Here is an 18475-nt window from a genome sequence, read left to right as displayed (position 1 = left end):
GAAAGTAAAGCGGCAGGTAATTTATGTTGGTCAGTCTGAATCTGCACACTGCTTATTTGTTGCGCATTTCACTGCCTAGTCGACTGAGCCTGCTCACAAAAATGCCCTTTGCTGGAAAGTATTGCAGGGTCCCTTCTGTGGAACTGTTCCACGCTGCCCCCACCCACTCTGCGCTCCATGCTCTGCACTGTACCCAGAGCTTAACCTTTTCATAAGCACTTGCCCATGCTATTTTTACACTACAAGTAGTGCTGTGGACTCAATAGTGAGATGAATAGATTTTATTTGGTAAGGGCATCAAGGAATAAGGAGCAAAGGCAATTAAATGGAGTTGAGGTACAGATCAGCCATGGTCGAACCGAATGGTGGAACAGGCTCGAGGGACTGAATGGCCTACTCCGGTTCCTATGGCTCTACGTGATCAGTGGCATCATCTACTAGCATATCTACTACCACAGTTCGAGTTGGTTGTGGCTGAGACACAGTTTCCCTCGAGTCTCAGACCTTGCACTAACATTCATATCTCCTTTTACTGCCTCAAATATCGGTGTGTCAGACTGCACATCATGATGCAACAAATGATGTACAAGATCAGTTCAGTATCCAACTGCTGTTGAGTTTAAATCATTCATTGTGGGGTACGGTAGCATAGTGGTTATGTTACCGGTAATCCAGAGGCCTGGAATAATAATCTGGAGACGCGATTTCAAATCCCACCATGGCAGCTTGTGAATTTGAATTCAGTTAATTAAATAAATCTGGAATAAAAAGCTAGTGATCATGTGCCAAAATTGGGAGAGCTGTCCCACAGACTAGTCATACTCCCAGACTCATCTATCACCATCCCTGGATATGTCCTGTCCCACCGGCAGGACAGACCCACCAAAGGTGGCGGCACAGTGGTATACAGTTTGGGGGGAGTGGCCCTGGGAGTCCTCAACATTGACTCCAAACCCCATGAAGCCTCATGGCATCAGGTCAAACATGGGCAAGGAAACCTCTGCTGATTACCACCTACTGTCCTCCCTCAGCTGATGACTCAGTGGTTCTCCATGTTGAACACCACTTGGAAGAAGCACCAGGGCACTCTGGGTGGGGACTTCAATGTCCATTACCAAGAGTGGCTCGGTAGTGCCACTACTGACCTAAAGAACATAGCTGCCAGACTGGGTCTGCGGCAGGTGGTGAGAGAATCAACACGAGGGAAAAACCTACTTGATCTCATCCTCACCAGTCTACCTGTCGCAGATACATCTGTCCATGACTATATTGGTAGGACTGCACAGTCCTTGTGGAGACCAAGTCCTGTCTTCACACTGAAGACACCCTCCATCGTGTTGTGTGGCACTACCACTGTGCTAACTAGGCTAGATTCAGAGTAGTTCCAGCAGCTCAAAACTGGGCATCCATGTGGCGCTGTAGTCAATCAGCAGCAGCAGCAGAACTGTATTCCACCACTATCTGTAACCTCATGGCCCGGCATATCCCTCACTCTACCATTGCCATCAAGCCATGCAACCAGCCCTGGTTCAATGAGGAGTGTAGAAGAGCATGCCAGGATCAGCACCAGGCGTACCTAAAAATGAGGTGCCAACCTGGTGAAGCTATAACTCAGGACTACATGCATGCTAAACAGCAGAAGCAGTATGCTTTAGACAGAGCTAAGCGATTCCACACCCAATGGATCTGCAGTCTTGCCACATCCGATGGTGGACAATGAAACAACTAACGGGAGGAGGTGGCTCCATGAACATCCTCATCCTCAACAATGGCGGAGGCCAGCACGTGAGTGCAAAAGTCAAGGCTGCAGCGTTCACAACCATTTTCAGCCAGAAGTGCCGAGTGGATGATCCATTTCGGCCTCCTCCTGAAGTCCCCACCATCACAGAAGCCAGTCTTCAGCCAATTCGATATCAAGAAACGGCTGAGTGCACCGGATACAGCAAAGGCAATGAGCCCCGATAACATCCTGGCTGCAGTGCTCCAGAACTAGCTGCGCCTCTAGCCAAGCTGTTCCAGTACAGCTACAACTCTGGCATCTACCTGACATTGTGGAAAATTGCCCAGGTGTGTCCTGTCCACAAAAACCAGGACAAATCCAATCCGGCCAATTACTACCCAATCAGCCTACTCTCAATCATCAGCAAATTGATGGAAGGTGTTGTCAACAGTGCTATCAAGCAGCACTTACTCACCAATAAACTGCTCACCAAGCTCAACCTTGGTCCAAACATGGACAAAAGAGCTGAATTCCAGTGGTGAGGCGAGAGTGACTGCCCTTGACATCAAGGCAGCATTTGACCGAGTGTGGCGTTAAGGAGCCCGAATAATATTGAAGTCAATGGGAATCGGGGGAAAACTATCCACTGGCACAAAGGAAGATGGTTGTGGTTGTTGGAGGCCAATCATCTCAGTCCCAGGACATCGCTGCAGGAGTTCCTCAGGGCAGTGTCCTAGGCCCAACCATCTTCAGCTGCTTCATCAAAGACCTTCCTTCCATCAGAAGGTCAGAAGTGGGGATGTTCACTGATAATTGCACAAAGCTCAGTTCCATTTGCAATTCCTCAGATAATGAAGCAGTCCGTGCCCACCTGCAGCAAGACCTGGACAGCATTAAGGCTTGGGTTGATAATGGCAAGTAGCATTTAAGATTAGACTATCTCTAACAATAGAGGGTCTAACCACCTACCCATGACATTCAATGGCATTACCATCGCCGAATCCCCCACCATCAACATACTGGAGGGTTACCATTGACCAGAAACTTAACTGGAGTAGCCACAAGAGGTCAGAGGCTGGGTATTCTGTGGCGAGTGTCTCACCTCCTGACTCCCCATAGTGTTTCCACCAGCTACAAGTCACTAGTCAAGATTGTGATAGAATACTCTCCATTTGCCTAGCTGAGTGCAGGTCTAACAACACTCAAGAAGCTCGACACTATCCAGGACACAGCAGCCCGCTTGATTGGCACCCCATCCACCACCTTAAACATTCACTCCCTCCACCATCGGCGTACCATGGCTGCAATGTGTACCATCTACAAGATGCACTGCAGCAACTCACCAAGGCTTCTTCGGCAGCACCTCCCAAACCCGCGACCTCGGCCATGTAGAAGGACAGGGGCAGCAGGCGCATGGGAACAGCATCACCTCCGAGCTCCCCTCCAAGTCACACACCATCCTGACTTGGAAATATATCGCTGATCCTTCATCGTCACTGAGTCAAAATCCTGGAACTCCCTCCCTAACTGCATTGTGGGAGTACTTTCACCACGCAGACTGCAGCGGTTCAAGAAAGAGGCTCACCATCACCTTCTCAAGGACAATTAGGGATGGTTAATAAATGCTGGCCTTGCCAGCAACACCCACATCCCATCGAATGTATAAAAAAATGTTATGTGTCCAGGACTTGAAATAACACAATGACTGCGGAATGTAGCTGCACGTGCACACAACTACAGGTTTCCATTTCAGGAGACAGCCTAAACTAGATTGTGTAAATGCAGCAGAGACACACACTGGAACCAAGACCCTGGAACCTTTAGATGCAGATAACACCCTAAGAAGCTGTATCTTGATCCGGTAGCGAGTGTAAGTAAATATTATAAATACTATGAACTGGAAGGGGGTTCCATTCATTCTTTAAAAAGTACAACTATACAGACTCACAGTGGAACATCAGTCTCTTGTGGACTGCCCATACTATCTGTAGCATATAAAACATTGACAAATACCTTAAAAGAGAAGTCCTTTCTGTTCAAAATATTCCACAAAAATCTGTTTGGAAACAGTTATACACACAAGTATATTTGCTATCTTTAAAAATAAAATTTCATAAGATTGCAAGGTAATTAAAGAAGTCTATTCGGCCCATCTTAATCCATCCCTCCAGAGAGATCATAAAGTCTCTGCATTGCAGCATCCAACTGAGTTTTAAATGACTCCAAGCTTTGTGCCTCCACTAATCTATCCAAGAGTTCATTCCATGTGTTGTTACATTGTATGAAAAACAACTTCCTGATTTCAGTCCTCAATTTGCTAGTTTAACCTATGACCGCTTGTCCTACAATTGCAATGTATTTTGAAGTAATTGCTCAGACTTACCTTGTCCATATCATTAACAATCTTCCAGACCTCTCCACAATATGGCCTCTCAATTATCTTCTTTCCAAACTGAAAGGCCCAATTTTTTTCAATCTTTCTTCATAATTCAGACCTCTGACGTAGGGATCAGCCTCATGATTCTTCTCTGCATTGCTTGTTTGAATGTCTCCCTTGTATCTCAGTGATCAGAATTAGACACAGTACTCGAGGTGCAGTCTGACTAGAGCACTGGGTAGTTTGACTAATTTAATCCTGTGAGAGACAACATCACTCATGTCCGAGGCCGGGACCGAAGAGCGAGGACAAGCCCAGCAGCAAGGTCAAGGCCCAGGAGTGGCAGAGCGGGGTTAGGGCCCAGGGAAGGTGCGGCACAGGCCAACAGCGAGGTCGGGAGGACCACAATGCATCCTGCGAAACCCAGGCAGAGAGGACCTGCGGGAAGGAGGGAGGAGGACAGTAGCAGTATGTTTGTGTGTGTGTGCTAGGCCGTTGTAGCAGAGGCTGGTCTCCAATCGTCTTGGATCCCCTTGCCATTGAACCAAGACCTTGCTCTGTAAACCCCCTGTGGTAGCTGGCATGAAACAGCCACCCCACGTTAAAAGAATTCACGCACAGGCATCTTCCACCCTTTAAAATGAAGTTTGGGACCTGGAACGTCAGGACCCTCATGGACCCCAACAGTGAATCGTTGCCCGGGAGCTCAGACGTTTCGACATGGACATTGCCGCCCTAAGCAAGACCCGGCGGGCAGGGGAAGTCCAGCTCAAGGAGCAAGGCGGTGGCTACACCTTCTTCTGGAAAGGCAAACCTGAAGAACGCCGCCTCCATGGGGTAGGCTTTGCCATAAAAAATTAACTAGTTGGGCGTCTCAGAGACTCCCCATGCGGTATAAACGAGCGCCTCATGACTCTTCGGCTCACCCCAGTCCGGAACCAGTGTGCTACAGTCATCAGTGCGTACGCCCCAACACTGGAAGCCACAGACAAGACCAAAGAGGAATTCTACTCCAGCCTCGAACAATCGCTGACCCGAGTCCCAACAGGCGACAAGCTGATCCTCCTTGGCGACTTTAACGCCAGAATTGGAAAGGACACAGACCTCTGAGGAGGTGTGATCAGCAGAGAGGGGGTAGGGAAAGCCAACTCCAACGGTACCCTCCTCCTGACGAAATGCTTAGAACATGGCCTTGTCATAACCAACACCTTGTTCCGGCAGAGAGACAAGTACAAGGCTTCATGGCAGCACCCTCGCTCCAAGCACTGACATCTGCTGGACTATGTCATCGTCCGAGCGAGGGACCGCAAGGACATACACATCACCCGCGCCATGACAGGAGCTGACGCCTGCTGGACAGACCACCGCCTAATTCGCTCTGTCATCTCCATCAATGTAGCCCCAAAACAGCAGCGGCAACAGAAACAATGCTGCAGGAAAATCAATGTTGGAGCACTCAAAGACCCCGCTAAGAAAGCCGTATTCAGCCTGCGCCTCACAATCAACCTGACTCCTCCCAGTGATGCACAGACACAGAGTGTCCACAGCGCCTGGTCTACACTCAAGGCCTCCATAATCAGCACCTGTGAAGAGACGCTCGGTCACTTGGCCAGGAAACACCAAGACTGGTTCGACGAGAACGACCAGGAGATCCAGGAGCTAATAAACCACAAGCGCAAGGCATTCCTGATCTGGAAACAGCAACAGACTCGAGAGCAGGAAAGCAGCTCCACAGACGCCTGAAGGCCGAGGTCCAACAAAACACTCGCAACCTAAAGAACAGGTGGTGGGTGGAGAAAACGCAGGAGATCCAGCAGCTAGCCGACAAACACGATGTGCGTGGATTCTTTAGCGCAGTCAAGACTGCCTATGGCCCAAGCACCCAAGGTCCTACCCCACTGTGGGCCAAGAACGGAGAGGTGCCCATCAAGGTAAGGGAGGCAGTCAGTGCCCGCTGGAGGGAGCACTTCGAAGATCTCCTTAACCGAGACTCTGTCTTCGACGCGAGTGTCCTCAACTCCATCCCACAGCATGCTACCTGCCACCACCTCAGCACAACCACAGCCAGGCATGAGGTTGAAAAGGCCATCCGACAACTAAAGAACAACAAGGCCTCAGGAGCAGATAGAATCCCTGCCGAGGCGCTAAAGCATGGCGGAGAAGCACTACTGGCACGAATTCATTTCTCTTGTCTGGAAGGAGGAGAGCATGCCAGGGGATCTCAGAGATGCTGTAATCAGGACCATCTTCAGGAAAGGTGACAAGTCCGATTGCGGTAATTACAGAGGAGTTTCCCTGCTGCCTGCCACAGGGGAAAGTCATCGCAAGAATCCTCCTCAATCGCCTTCTCCCAGTGGCTGAAGAGCGCCTCCCAGAGTCGCAATGCGGATTCCGCCCACTAAGGGGCACAATGGACATGATCTTCACCGCACGTCAATTACCGCGAGGGATTATGGAGTGTCCTCCTCAAATTCGGCTGCCCTCAAAGGTTTGTCACCATCCTCCGCCTGCTTCACGACGACATGCAAGCCGTGATCCTGACCAACGGTTCCACCACAGACCCAATTCATGTACGGATCGGGGTCAAGCAAGGCTGTGTCATCGCACCAACGCTCTTCTCGATCTTCCTTGCTGCAATGCTCCATCTCACCCTCAGTAAGCTCCCCGCTGGAGTGGAGCTAATTTACAGAACAAACGGGAAACTGTTCAAGCTCCGTCGCCTCCAGTCCAGATCCAAGATCCTCCCATCCTCGGTCATCGAATTACAGCATGCAGACGACGCTTGCGTCTGCGCACACTCGGAGGTCGAACTCCAAACCATTGTTAACACCTTCACCGAAGCGTACGAGAGCTTGGGCCTTACACTAAACATCCGTAAGACAAAGGTCCTCCACCATCCTGCCCCCGCCACACAGTACTGTCCCCCGATTATCAAAATCCATGACAAGACCTTGGACAACATGGACCACTTTCCATACCTCGGGAGCCTACTGTCAACAAGGGCAGACGTCGAAGTCCAACATCGTCTTCAGTGTGCCAATGCAGCCTTCGGTCGCCTGAGGAAGAGTGTTTTTGAAAACCAGGACCTCAAACCCGGCACCAAGCTCATGGTCTACAGAGCAGTAGTAATACACGCCCTCCTGTATGCTTCAGAGACATGGACCATGTACTGCAGGCACCTCAAAGCACTGGAGAGGTACCACCAATGCTGCCTCTGCAAGATCCTGCAAATCCATTGGCAGGATAGGCGCACCAATGTCAGTGTTCTCGCTCAGGCCAACATACCCAGCATCGAAGCTTTGGCCACGTTCGATCAGCTCCGATGGACAGGTTACATCATCCGCATGCCCAATACGAGACTCCCAAAACAAGCGCTCTACTCGGAGCTCCGACACAGCAAAAGAGCCCCAGGTGGGCAGAGGAAACGCTTCAAGGGCACCCTCAAAGCCTCCTTGAAAAAGTGCAACATCCCCACCGGCACGCAGGAATCCCTGGCCCAAGTCCGAACAAAGTGGAGGAGAAGCATCCGGGAAGGTGCCAAATACCTCGAGTCTCTTCACCGGGAGCAAGCGGAAGCCAAACGCGAACAGCGGAAGAAGCGCACGTCAACCCAAGCACCCCACCCACCCGCCCCTTCAACCACCGTCTGCCCCACCTGTGACAGAGACTGTAGGTCCCGCATTGGGCTCATCAATCACCCGAGAACTCATTTTTAATGTGGAAGCAAGTCATCTTCGTTTCCGAGGGACTGCCTAAGAAGAAGTAGTAGTTTGACTATAACCTCCTTTGATTTTTACTCTACTATTTGGCAATTTCATAGAATCATAGAAAGATACAGCACAGAAGAGGCCATTTGGCCCACTGTACCTGTGCCGACTTTTTGAAAGAGCTACCAATTAGTCCCACTCCCCTGATTTTTCCCCATAGCCCTGTAAATTCTTTCTCCAAGTATTTATTCAATTCCCTTTTGAAAGTTACTATTGAATCTGCTTCCAACACCTTTTCAGGCAGTGTATTCCAGATCACATCAACTCGTGTAAAAACTGTTTTCCTCATGTCACCTCTGGTTCTTCTGTCAATCACCTTAAAAATATTGATCAACATTCTATTGGCTTTGTTGACTGATGACCTGCATTGGTTGGGCATTAAGGGTCCAGTCTACCAAGACCTCCTTTTTTTCTTCCTGTGGGCAGTACCTTGGACGTGCGTGCATTAAATTTAATCTGCCATTTCTCTGCGCACTCATATTTTGTTCAATGCATTGTCATTTCTGTGTTGCCTGTTGGACTGTTTTCTTGTTCCTTTTCATCACCTTACTTTAAACGCCAGATTACACACATATTCAGTTGTAGCAATGCAGGATGAGTCTTTACCGAAACCAGTATGAGAGCTGAGACTTCATATTATCCACAACCGGTATGAGCTGTGGAGACATCATACTCCACGATTCCAGTATAAACTGTTGAGAGAGTCACTCGCAATCTTATACCGTTCTTTACCTTTGATCACGACATTCCAAGCACACCACTAATTAATCATAGTACCTCAAAGATACATACAAATGACAAAATAACATAAACCCAACAAACATGCACTTTACTCTTCTAATTATTTTATTACTATATAAACACAAGTGACCTGATTGCCCTCATATACTCTTCCCATTCCCATAAACACAAGTGACCTGATCACCGAGCTAATAGGCACACAGGTCAGCCTTCTGATCTGTGGAGATACATTTGCTTTAAACTCCCTTACACAATTTACAACCCATGCCCAGCAAAAAGCTGTTTTAACTCATCGTGTGCTGATCCCACAGACTGCCTAGAAAGAACATCGAGGTGCTCAGGTAGTGTGAACTCTCGTTCCCACATTGCCCTCCCCCAATTCCATTGCCCCTCCTAGTTTGGCATCAGACTTGCTTCTCAGTGAAGTTGCTCTGGAGATGCCACTTACAGAGAGGGTCTGCCTGTATGTGGACTGACTCTTTTCAGTTGAAATGGAGCTGGAACTCTCCACTGACCTTGGAACCAACCCAGACCTGCCCTGTCCTGTCTCAGTACGACTACATACAATGAATGGGGCCACTCTCCATCAATAACATCACTGGAGCGGCTCTGGGAGAAATCCCAAAATGGCAGCTGCCTATTGGGTAGCAAGTCTTTTCCACCCAAAAGACAACTATATTTGTATATTTCCACACAGCCGTTACTCCACAGAGAGTTTCACAACTTTGAGTTCCCTATTATCCCAGTAATTACTTTTTAGTGACAGATATTAATAAGAAACTCTGCAAGGGATTTAGCTGCTGCTGGAGTCCAAAGCATTTTTTTTTTTTATTCGTTACTGGGATGTGGGTGTCGCTGGCGAGTCCAGCATTTATTGTCTATCCCCAATTGCCCTCAAGAAGGTGGTGGTGAGCAGTCTTCTTGAACCGCTGCAGTCCGTGTGGTGAGGGTACTCCAATAGTGCTGTTAGGGAGGGAGTTCCAGATTTTGACCCAGCGACTATGAAGGAATGGCGAGATATTTCCAAGTCAGGATGGTGTGCGACTTGGAGGGGAACTTAGAGGTGATGGTGTTCCCATGTGCCTGCTGCCTGTCGTCCTAGGTGGGAGAGGTCGCGGGATTGGGAGGTGCTGCTGAAGAATCCTTGGCAAGTTGCTGCAGTACATCTTGTAGATGGTACACACTGCAGCCACGGTGCGCTGGTGGTGGAGGGAGTGAATGTTTAAGGTGGTGGATGGGGTGCCAAACAAGCGGGCTGCTTTGTCCTGGATAGTGTTGAGCTTCTTGAGTGTTGTTGGAGCTGCACTCATCCAGGCAAGTGGAGAGTATTCCATCACACTCCTGGCTTGTGCCTTGTAGATGGTGGAAAGGCTTTGGGGAGTTAGGAGGTGAGACACTCGCCACAGAATACCCAGTCTCTGACCTGCTCTTGTAGCCACAGTATTTATGCGGCTGGTCCAGTTAAGTTTCTGGTCAACGGACACCCCAGGATTTTGATGTTGGAGGATTCGGCGATGGTAATGCCGTTGAATGTCAAGAGGCGATGGTTAGACGCTCTCTTGTTGGAGATAGTCATTGCCTGGCACTTGTGTGGTGCGAATGTTACCTGCCACTTATCAGCCTAAACCTGAATGTCGTCCAGGTCTTGCTGCATGCGGACATAGATTGCTTCATTGTCTGAGGAGTTGCGAATGGAACTGAACACTGTGCAATCATCAGAGAATATCCCCACTTCTGACCTAATGAAGAAGCAGCTGAAGATGGTTGGGCCTAGGACACTGCCCTGAGGAACTCCTGCAGCGATGCCTTGGGGCTGAGATGATAGGCGGATGGTTGTGGTTGTTGAGGCCAATGTGCTAAGTATGACTCCAACCAGTGGAGAGTCTTTCCCCTGATTCCCATTGACTTCAATTTTACTAGAGCTCCTTGATGCCACACTCGGTCAAATGCTGCCTTGATGTGAAGGGCAGTCACTCTTACCTCACCTCTGGAATTCAGCTCTTTTGTCCATGTTTGGACCAAGGCTGTAATGAGGTCTAGAACCCAAACTGAGCCTCGGTGAGCAGGTTATTGGTGAGCAAATGCCGCTTGATAGCACTGTCGACAACACCCTCCATCACTTTGCTGATGATTGAGAGTAGGCTGATGGGGCAATAATTGGCTGGATTTAATTTGTCCTGTTTTTTGTGGACAGGACATACCTAGCCAGTCTTCCACATTGTCAGGCAGATGCCAGTATTATAGCTGTACTGGAACAGCTTGGCTAGAGGTGCGGCTAGTTCTGGAGCACAAGTCTTCAGCACGACAGCCGGGATACTGTCGGGGCTCATAGCCTTTGCTTAGCCATTTCTTTATCACGTGGAGTCGAATTGGCTTAAGACTGGCTTCTTTGATGGTGGGGACCTCAGGAGGAGGCCGAGATGAATCATCCACTCGGCACTTCTGGCTGAAGATGGTTGCAAACACTTAAGCCTTGTCTTTTACACTCGCATGCTGGGCTCCGCCATCATTGAGGATGGGGATATTCATTTCCTTCCCTAAAGGACATTAGTGAATCAGATGGGTTTTTATGACAATCCGATAGTTTCATGGTCACCATTACTGAGACTAGCTTTTTATTCCAGATTTATTTAATTAACTGAATTAAATTCCACAGGTGGTTTCCCTGCCCATGCTTGACCTGAAGCCGTGAGACTTCATGGGGTCCGGAGTCAATGCTGAGGCCACTCCTTCCCGACTGCATACCACTGTGCCACCACCCCGGTAGGTCTGTCCTGCCCTGCTGTGGAGTCACATATAGGCCAGACCAGGTAAGGATAGCAGATTTCTTTCTCTTTTGGACATTAGTGAAGCAGGTGGGTTTTTACAACAATGTGGTAGTTTCATTGTCACTGATATTAGCTTTTTTATTCCAGATTTATTTAATTAACTGAATTTAAATTCCCCAGCTGCCATGGTGGGATTTGAACTTGCTTCACCGGATTATTAGTCCAGGCCTCTGGATTACTAGTCCAGTAACATGACCACTACGCTACCGTTCCCTTGACAGCAATGTTATTGCACAATTCATCAAATTGCCAATAAACTCACTTTGTTTTACAGGAACATTCCTGCAATTGACAATTCTTTTTATAATTTTCTGTAATTTGCTATTGATAGTTTACAATTTTGCTACAAGTGAAATTATTCCCCTTAGTTTTTGCATAATACTCTATTGTATCTGCGGATGTAGAATCCTTTCTTTCATCGTCGCTGGGTCAAATTCCTGAACTCCCTACCTAACAGCACTGTGAGAGTACCTTCACCACACAGACTACAGCGGTTCAGGAAGGCGGCTCACCACCACCTGCTCAAGGGCAAGGAGGGATGGGCAATAAATGCTGGCCGTGCCAGCGATGCACACATCCCGAGAATTAATAAATTAAAAAACTGTTCATTCATTTGGCTGTTAATTGTGAATCATATCCATTATTGTGTGTTTCTGGGTTTCGTAGCCCTTGTTTCCAGGTTACTAAACCCATAGGCTGTGTCTGTGTAATAGCAGGCAGCATTTTTGTACTCTTCACCTTTACCTGCTCTTCTCCACTCCGCTCTTGGTTTTGGTCAATATTATAAACAGGCTTCCCATTTCAGTGTGGGCAAAGGGACTCCCCCAGAAATGTTAACATGTCCTTTCCCTTTCAGTTGCTGGCAGAGTTTTCCAGCAATTGCTATTTTTGTTACACTGGGATGCTACTTGGTATGAGGAAATACATGAAAATCTGGGGCTTTTTTTGTTAGATTGCAGGGCGATATGATAGAAGCGTTTAAAATTATGAAAGGATGGGACAGCGTACATAGAAGCAGGCTGTTTCCAGTAGTTGAGGGTTCAAGAAAGAGGACCCGCACATACAGGATTAAGTGCAAGGGATGCAGAACAGAGGGCAGGAGAAACGTCTTCACGCAAAGAGCTGTGGAATTCACTTCCAGGGTTAGTGGTTGAGGCAGAAACGATGTCAATATTCAAGATTAGATTGGAAAGGTGAATGAAGGAGAAGCGACTGAAGGGATATGGGAATGGGGGGGGAATGTAATTTGGACTATTTGCTCACTTGGCAGGTAAATGCCGACACAGGCTAGGTGGGCCGAATGGCCTGTTTCCGTTTTGTAACTTCTACATATTTCAGATTTCCAGCGCTCCCGGGTTTTTATTTTAGCATTACTGCTGCTTTAAAGGAACATAGGAAGTAGGCCATTTAGCCTCTTGAGCCTGTTCCGCCATTCAATGAGATCATGGCTGATCTGTGACCTAACTCCTTACACCTGCCTTTGCTCTACATCCCTTAATACCTTTGTTTAACAGAAATCTATTAACCTCCGTTTTAAAATTAAAAATTGATCGAGCACCAATTGCCGTTTGCGGAACAGAGTTCAAACTTCTACCACCCTTTGTGTGTAGAAGTATTTCCTGATTTCACTCCTGAAAGGTCTGGCTCTAATTTTTAGACTATGTCCCCAGTCCTAGAATCCCCAACCAGCGGAAATAGTTTCTCTCTATCTACCCTATCTGTTCCCCTTAATATCTTGAAAGAGTTTGTGGAATCGCTCCCTCGTTTGTGACCTTGTAACGATGATCATTTAATCTCTGGCCTCTGCAAATTGTTAAGTTGTCTCTACCCTCGCATAAGACGCAGGAGCAGGAGAAGGTCATTTGGCCCCTCGAGCCTGCTCTGCCATTCAATAAGATCATGGCTAATCTGATCTTGGCCTCAACTCCACTTCCCCGCCCGGTCCCCATAGCCCTCGACTCCCTTACCTTTCAAAAATCTGTCTATCTCCACTTTATATATATTCAATGACCCAGCCTCCACAGCTCTCTCCACATGAGTACAGAGTACACCGGTAAATGTAGGAAGTTGTGTAGGACAGTAGGATGTTCAGAGGAATGCAATAATATTCATAGAATTATAGAATCGTACAAAACAGAAGGGGGCTATTTGGCCCATCGTGCCAGCTCTTTGAAAGAGCGATCCAATTACTCCCACTCCCCTGTTCTTTACCCATAGCCCTGCAAATTTTTTCTTTTCAAATATTTATCTAATTCCCTTTTGAAAGTTACTACTGAACCTGCTTCCACCATCTTTTCAGGCAGTGCTTTCTAGATCACAACAACTCACTGCATTAAAAAAATTCTCATCACTCCTTTGCCAATTACCTCAAATCTGTGTCCTCTGGTTACCGACTCTGCCAGTGGAAACATTTTCTCCCTATGTACACTATCAAAATCCCTCAATTTTGAAAACCTCCATTAAATCTCCCTTTAACCTTCTGTACTCATGAGGCGAACCAGCTTCTCTAGTCTCTCCACATAACTTGTCCCTCATACCATTCTAGTAAATCTCCTCTACACCCTCCAAGGTCTTGATGTCCTTTCTAAAGTGTGGTGCCCAGAATTGGACACAATACTCAATCTGATGCCGAGCCAGTGTTTTATAAAGGTTTAGCATAGCTTCCTTGTTTTGGTACTCTATGACGCTACTTATAAAGCCAAGGATCCCATATGTTTTTTTTTTTTAAAAACAGCTCGATCAACTTGTCTTGCCACCTTCAAAGATTTTTGAGTACATACACCCCCAGGTCGCTCTGTTTCTGCACGCCCTTTAAAATTGTGCCATTTAGTTTATATTGCCTCTCCTCATTCTTCCTTCCAAAATGCATCACTTAACACTTATTAAGTGTCATCTACATTAAATGTCATCTGCCACGTGTCTGCCCATTTCAGAGAGATTTAGGCCTAGAAATTCAGTTGTTTGCGCCAGCCGCTAGCGCCTTAGGAGGAGGAGATGTGGGGCGCTAGGCGGCTAGCGGCCGGGCGCAGCGCGATCTGCGCCTCTCCCCAACTTCAGTAAAGATTTAGCGGCGGCGCAAAGCCTTTGCGCGCGCTCAGCTGCGCGCGCAGATCCTGACGTCATTTCATCGTGCAACACCCTTTGTGCGCCCCGAACCGGAAATTCAGTGGCGCCGCCCTTCTTTGCGCCTGGCGCCCCCAGCGACTGGTAGACGGGAACGGTTCCCAGTCGCTGCGGGGCGCGCTATTTAAAGGGGACTCCTCCTGCAGTATAAGTGGCAGCCATTTTGTGCCAATCCCTCTGTGTGAGAGACGGATATTTGGAGAGAGACAAAGGCAGAGAGCTTTCTGCTTTGACTCAGCGCTTGCACAGGTACTTGTGGCTTCAGGCCAGAGCTTTGCACTTGGATTTCACTTTCAGTGCCATAGCCTTGAGTCGCCACATATAATGGGGGCTGCAATGGGTGGAAACGTTGGCTTTCTGCATTGCATTCAAAGGGATCAGAGACGCCGTGAGAGAGTGCCAGTCATGGCCAGACGGAGATTGGCCAACAGGCGTCGGCACAGGAGGCCTTACCCACCCAGGGTATACCGCCAGCAGTTCTCATATCTGAACATGTCTGAGAAGCAGTGTGTTCGGAGGATGCGATTCAGAAGGGAGGTGGTCACTGAGATCTGCCACCTGCTTCGCAGAGATCTGCAGCCACAGCTGAGGAGCAGGACGTCTCGGTCAGTGGCAGTGAAGGTGGCTCTCAACTTCGATGCCACTGGCTCCTTCCAATCCGCTACTGGGGACATTGCCAACATCTCCCAGTTCGCGGTACATTGCTGCATCCGCCAGGTGAACAATGCCCTTTTCAGAAGGAGACGTCAGTTCATCTCCTTCCCCATGACCCTGGACAAGCAGCAAGAGCGTGCAATCGGATTTGGAAGAATAGCGGGCTTCCCCATGGTTGAGGGCGTAGAACTGATGAACCAGCAATGGTCAGGCCTTGCTTCAGGGCTGCCGTGTGCAGGGCATGGCAGCCAAACAAGTCGACCCTTCCCCTTTAAGAGCTGACCGGCGCCAGCGTGTCTGCCTTCATTGAGCAACTCGCCGCACCTGCGCTGCGCCCGTCCTCGGTGTTAGCGCCCCGGATCACCGGCTTAGCGCCTAATGATAGTCATGCATCGCCTGCTTTAGCGCAGCAGCAACCTCTTGGGGCGATGCCACTGAATATCGGCGAAGGTGGCGCGAAGTTGCGCCGGGCGCAAACTTTAGCGGCCGCCCAGCTGTAGCACCCCAAATGTGGCTATACTGAATTTCTAGGCCTTAGTACCTGGGTATACACAAGATACTAATTATCAGGAATAATAAAGCAAACAATTACAAAATGAAGAGCAAGTTATTAAATAAGCTGAGTTTAGCCAGAATCCCAGAAGAATCAATACCGCTAATGCTATCACAATGCACTGCTGTAGCTGAGAGTGCAAATGGGAGTGTTCAAGTAAAGTGCTAGTCACATCGTACAGGGAGCATTGCATCCAGGCGCAGTCATTGTTCTAGAGCAAAATAAAGATTGCAAGAGGGGAGGATGCTTCGTTACACAATTAAGGGGCTTTGTAAGGTGGATGCAGAGATATTCGGACTTGAATTCAGCATAGAAGAACCAGAACATACTTAGAAAATGAGGCAGCCAAAACCTACAAGCAATAACTTCTTCATGCTTCTTCGCCCCAAGAGGTTGCTGCTGCGCTAAAGCAGGCGATGCATGACTATCATTAGGCGCTAAGCCGGTGATCTGGGGCGCTAACACCGAGAACGGGCGCAGCGCAGGTGCGGCGAGTTGCTCAATGAAGGCAGACACGCTGGCGCCGGTCAGCTCTTAAAGGGGAAGGGTCGACTTGTTTGGCTGCCATGCCCTGCACACGGCAGCCCTGAAGCAAGGCCTGACCATTGCTGGTTCATCAGTTCTACGCCCTCAACCATGGGGAAGCCCGCTATTCTTCCAAATCCGATTGCACGCTCTTGCTGCTTGTCCAGGGTCATGGGGAAGGAGATGTACTGACGTCTCCTTCTGAAAAGGGCATTGTTCACCTGGCGGATGCAGCAATGTACCGCGAACTGGGAGATGTTGGCAATGTCCCCAGTAGCGGATTGGAAGGAGCCAGTGGCATCGAAGTTGAGAGCCACCTTCACTGCCACTGACAGAGACGTCCTGCTCCTCAGCTGTGGCTGCAGATCTCTGCGAAGCAGGTGGCAGATCTCAGTGACCACCTCCCTTCTGAATCGCATCCTCCGAACACACTGCTCCTCAGACATGTTCAGATATGAGAACTGCTGGCGGTATACCCTGGGTGGGTAAGGCCTCCTGTGCCGACGCCTGTTGGCCAATCTCCGTCTGGCCATGACTGGCACTCTCTCACGGCGTCTCTGATCCCTTTGAATGCAATGCAGAAAGCCAACGTTTCCACCCATTGCAGCCCCCATTATATGTGGCGACTCAAGGCTATGGCACTGAAAGTGAAATCCAAGTGCAAAGCTCTGGCCTGAAGCCACAAGTACCTGTGCAAGCGCTGAGTCAAAGCAGAAAGCTCTCTGCCTTTGTCTCTCTCCAAATATCAAAACAGTGGGAGACTTTCAGAAGGGAAATAGAGAGAGTACAGCGCCAACATGTTCCTGTAAAGGTCAAGGGTGGGACCAACAAGCAAAGGGAACCTTGGATGACAAGGGAGATACAAAAATGCATTAGAAATAAAAGGGGGGCTTTTGGCAGTTACAAAAGACTAAAGACGGAAGAAGCCCTAGAGGAGTATAAAAAGTGCAGGGGCATACTTAAAAAAGAAATTAGGAGGGCGAGGAGGGGCCATGAAATAACACTGGCGAGCAAAATAAAGGAAAATCCTAAGATGTTTTATAAGTATATTAAGGGCAAGAGGATAACCAGGGAAAGGGTAGGGCCCATTAGGGACCAAAGTGGCAATCTGTGTGTAGAACCAGATGATGTAGGCGGGGTTTTAAATGAATTTTTTGCATCTGTGTTCACTATGGAGAAAGACGATGCAGACATAGAAATCGGGCAAGGGGATTGTGACATACTTGAACATATTAGCATCGAGAGGGAGGAGGTGCTAGCGGTTTTAGCAGGCCAAAAAGTGGATAAATCCCCAGGCCCGGACGAGATGTATCCCAGGCTGCTGTGGGAGGCAAAGGAGGAGATTGCAGGGGCTCTGACACAAATTTTCAGAACCTCTCTGGCCACAGGGGATGTACCAGAGGACTGGAGAACAGCTAATGTAGTACCATTATACAAGAAGGGTAGCAGGGATAAACCAGGGAATTACAGGCCAGTGAGCCTAACATCTGTGGTAGGGAAATTATTGGAAAAAATTCTGAGGGACAAAATTAGTCTCCACTTGGAGAGGCAAGGATTAATCGGGGATAGTCAGCATGGCTTTGTCAAGGGTAAACCATGTCTGACAAATCTGATTGAATTTTTCGAGGGGGTGACTAGGGAGGTGGATGAGGGAAATGCTGTGGATGTGGTTTACATGGACTTCAGTAAAGCTTTTGACAAAGTCCCGCATAGGAGACTGGTCAAGAAGGTAAGAGCCCATGGGATCCAGGGTGCCTTGGCGCGTTGGATCCTAAACTGGCTGAGTGGCAGGAGGCAGAGGGTGATGGTCGAAGGTTGCTTTTGTGACTGGAAGCCTGTGTCCAGTGGGGTACCTCAGGGATCGGTGCTGGGTCCCTTGTTGTTTGTGATCTACATAAATGATTTGGATGAGAATGTAAAAGGTATGATCAGTAAGTTTGCAGATGACACGAAAATTGGTGGGGTGGTAAATTGCAAGGGGGAAAGCCTCAGGCTACAGGACGATATAGACGGGTTGGTCAGATGGGCGGAAAAGTGGCAAATGGAATTTAACCCTGAAAAGTGCGAGGTGATGCATTTTGGACGGACAAATAAGGCAAGGGAATACACAATGAGTGGTAGGACCCTAGGAAGTACAGAGGGTCAGAGGGACCTCGGTGTACATGTACATAGATCTCTGAAGGCAGC

The 18475-nt window shown here is 48.5% G+C and overlaps 1 protein-coding gene across 2 annotated transcripts in view; it reads right to left on the bottom strand.

Annotated features, from left to right (window-relative positions):
• Window positions 1-18475, bottom strand: part of LOC147121714 (solute carrier family 53 member 1-like) — a 332605-nt gene that overhangs the window by 45698 nt on the left and 268432 nt on the right. The window lies entirely within an intron of this gene.

Source organism: Somniosus microcephalus, chromosome 3 (genome assembly GCF_052327205.1).
Source record: "Somniosus microcephalus isolate GS21.2 chromosome 3, FLI_Smic_1.0, whole genome shotgun sequence".
In the NCBI taxonomy this organism is placed as follows: domain Eukaryota; kingdom Metazoa; phylum Chordata; class Chondrichthyes; order Squaliformes; family Somniosidae; genus Somniosus; species Somniosus microcephalus.
The sequence above is the reverse complement of the archived record's forward strand: the minus strand, read 5'-3'. Positions and strand labels throughout refer to the sequence as shown.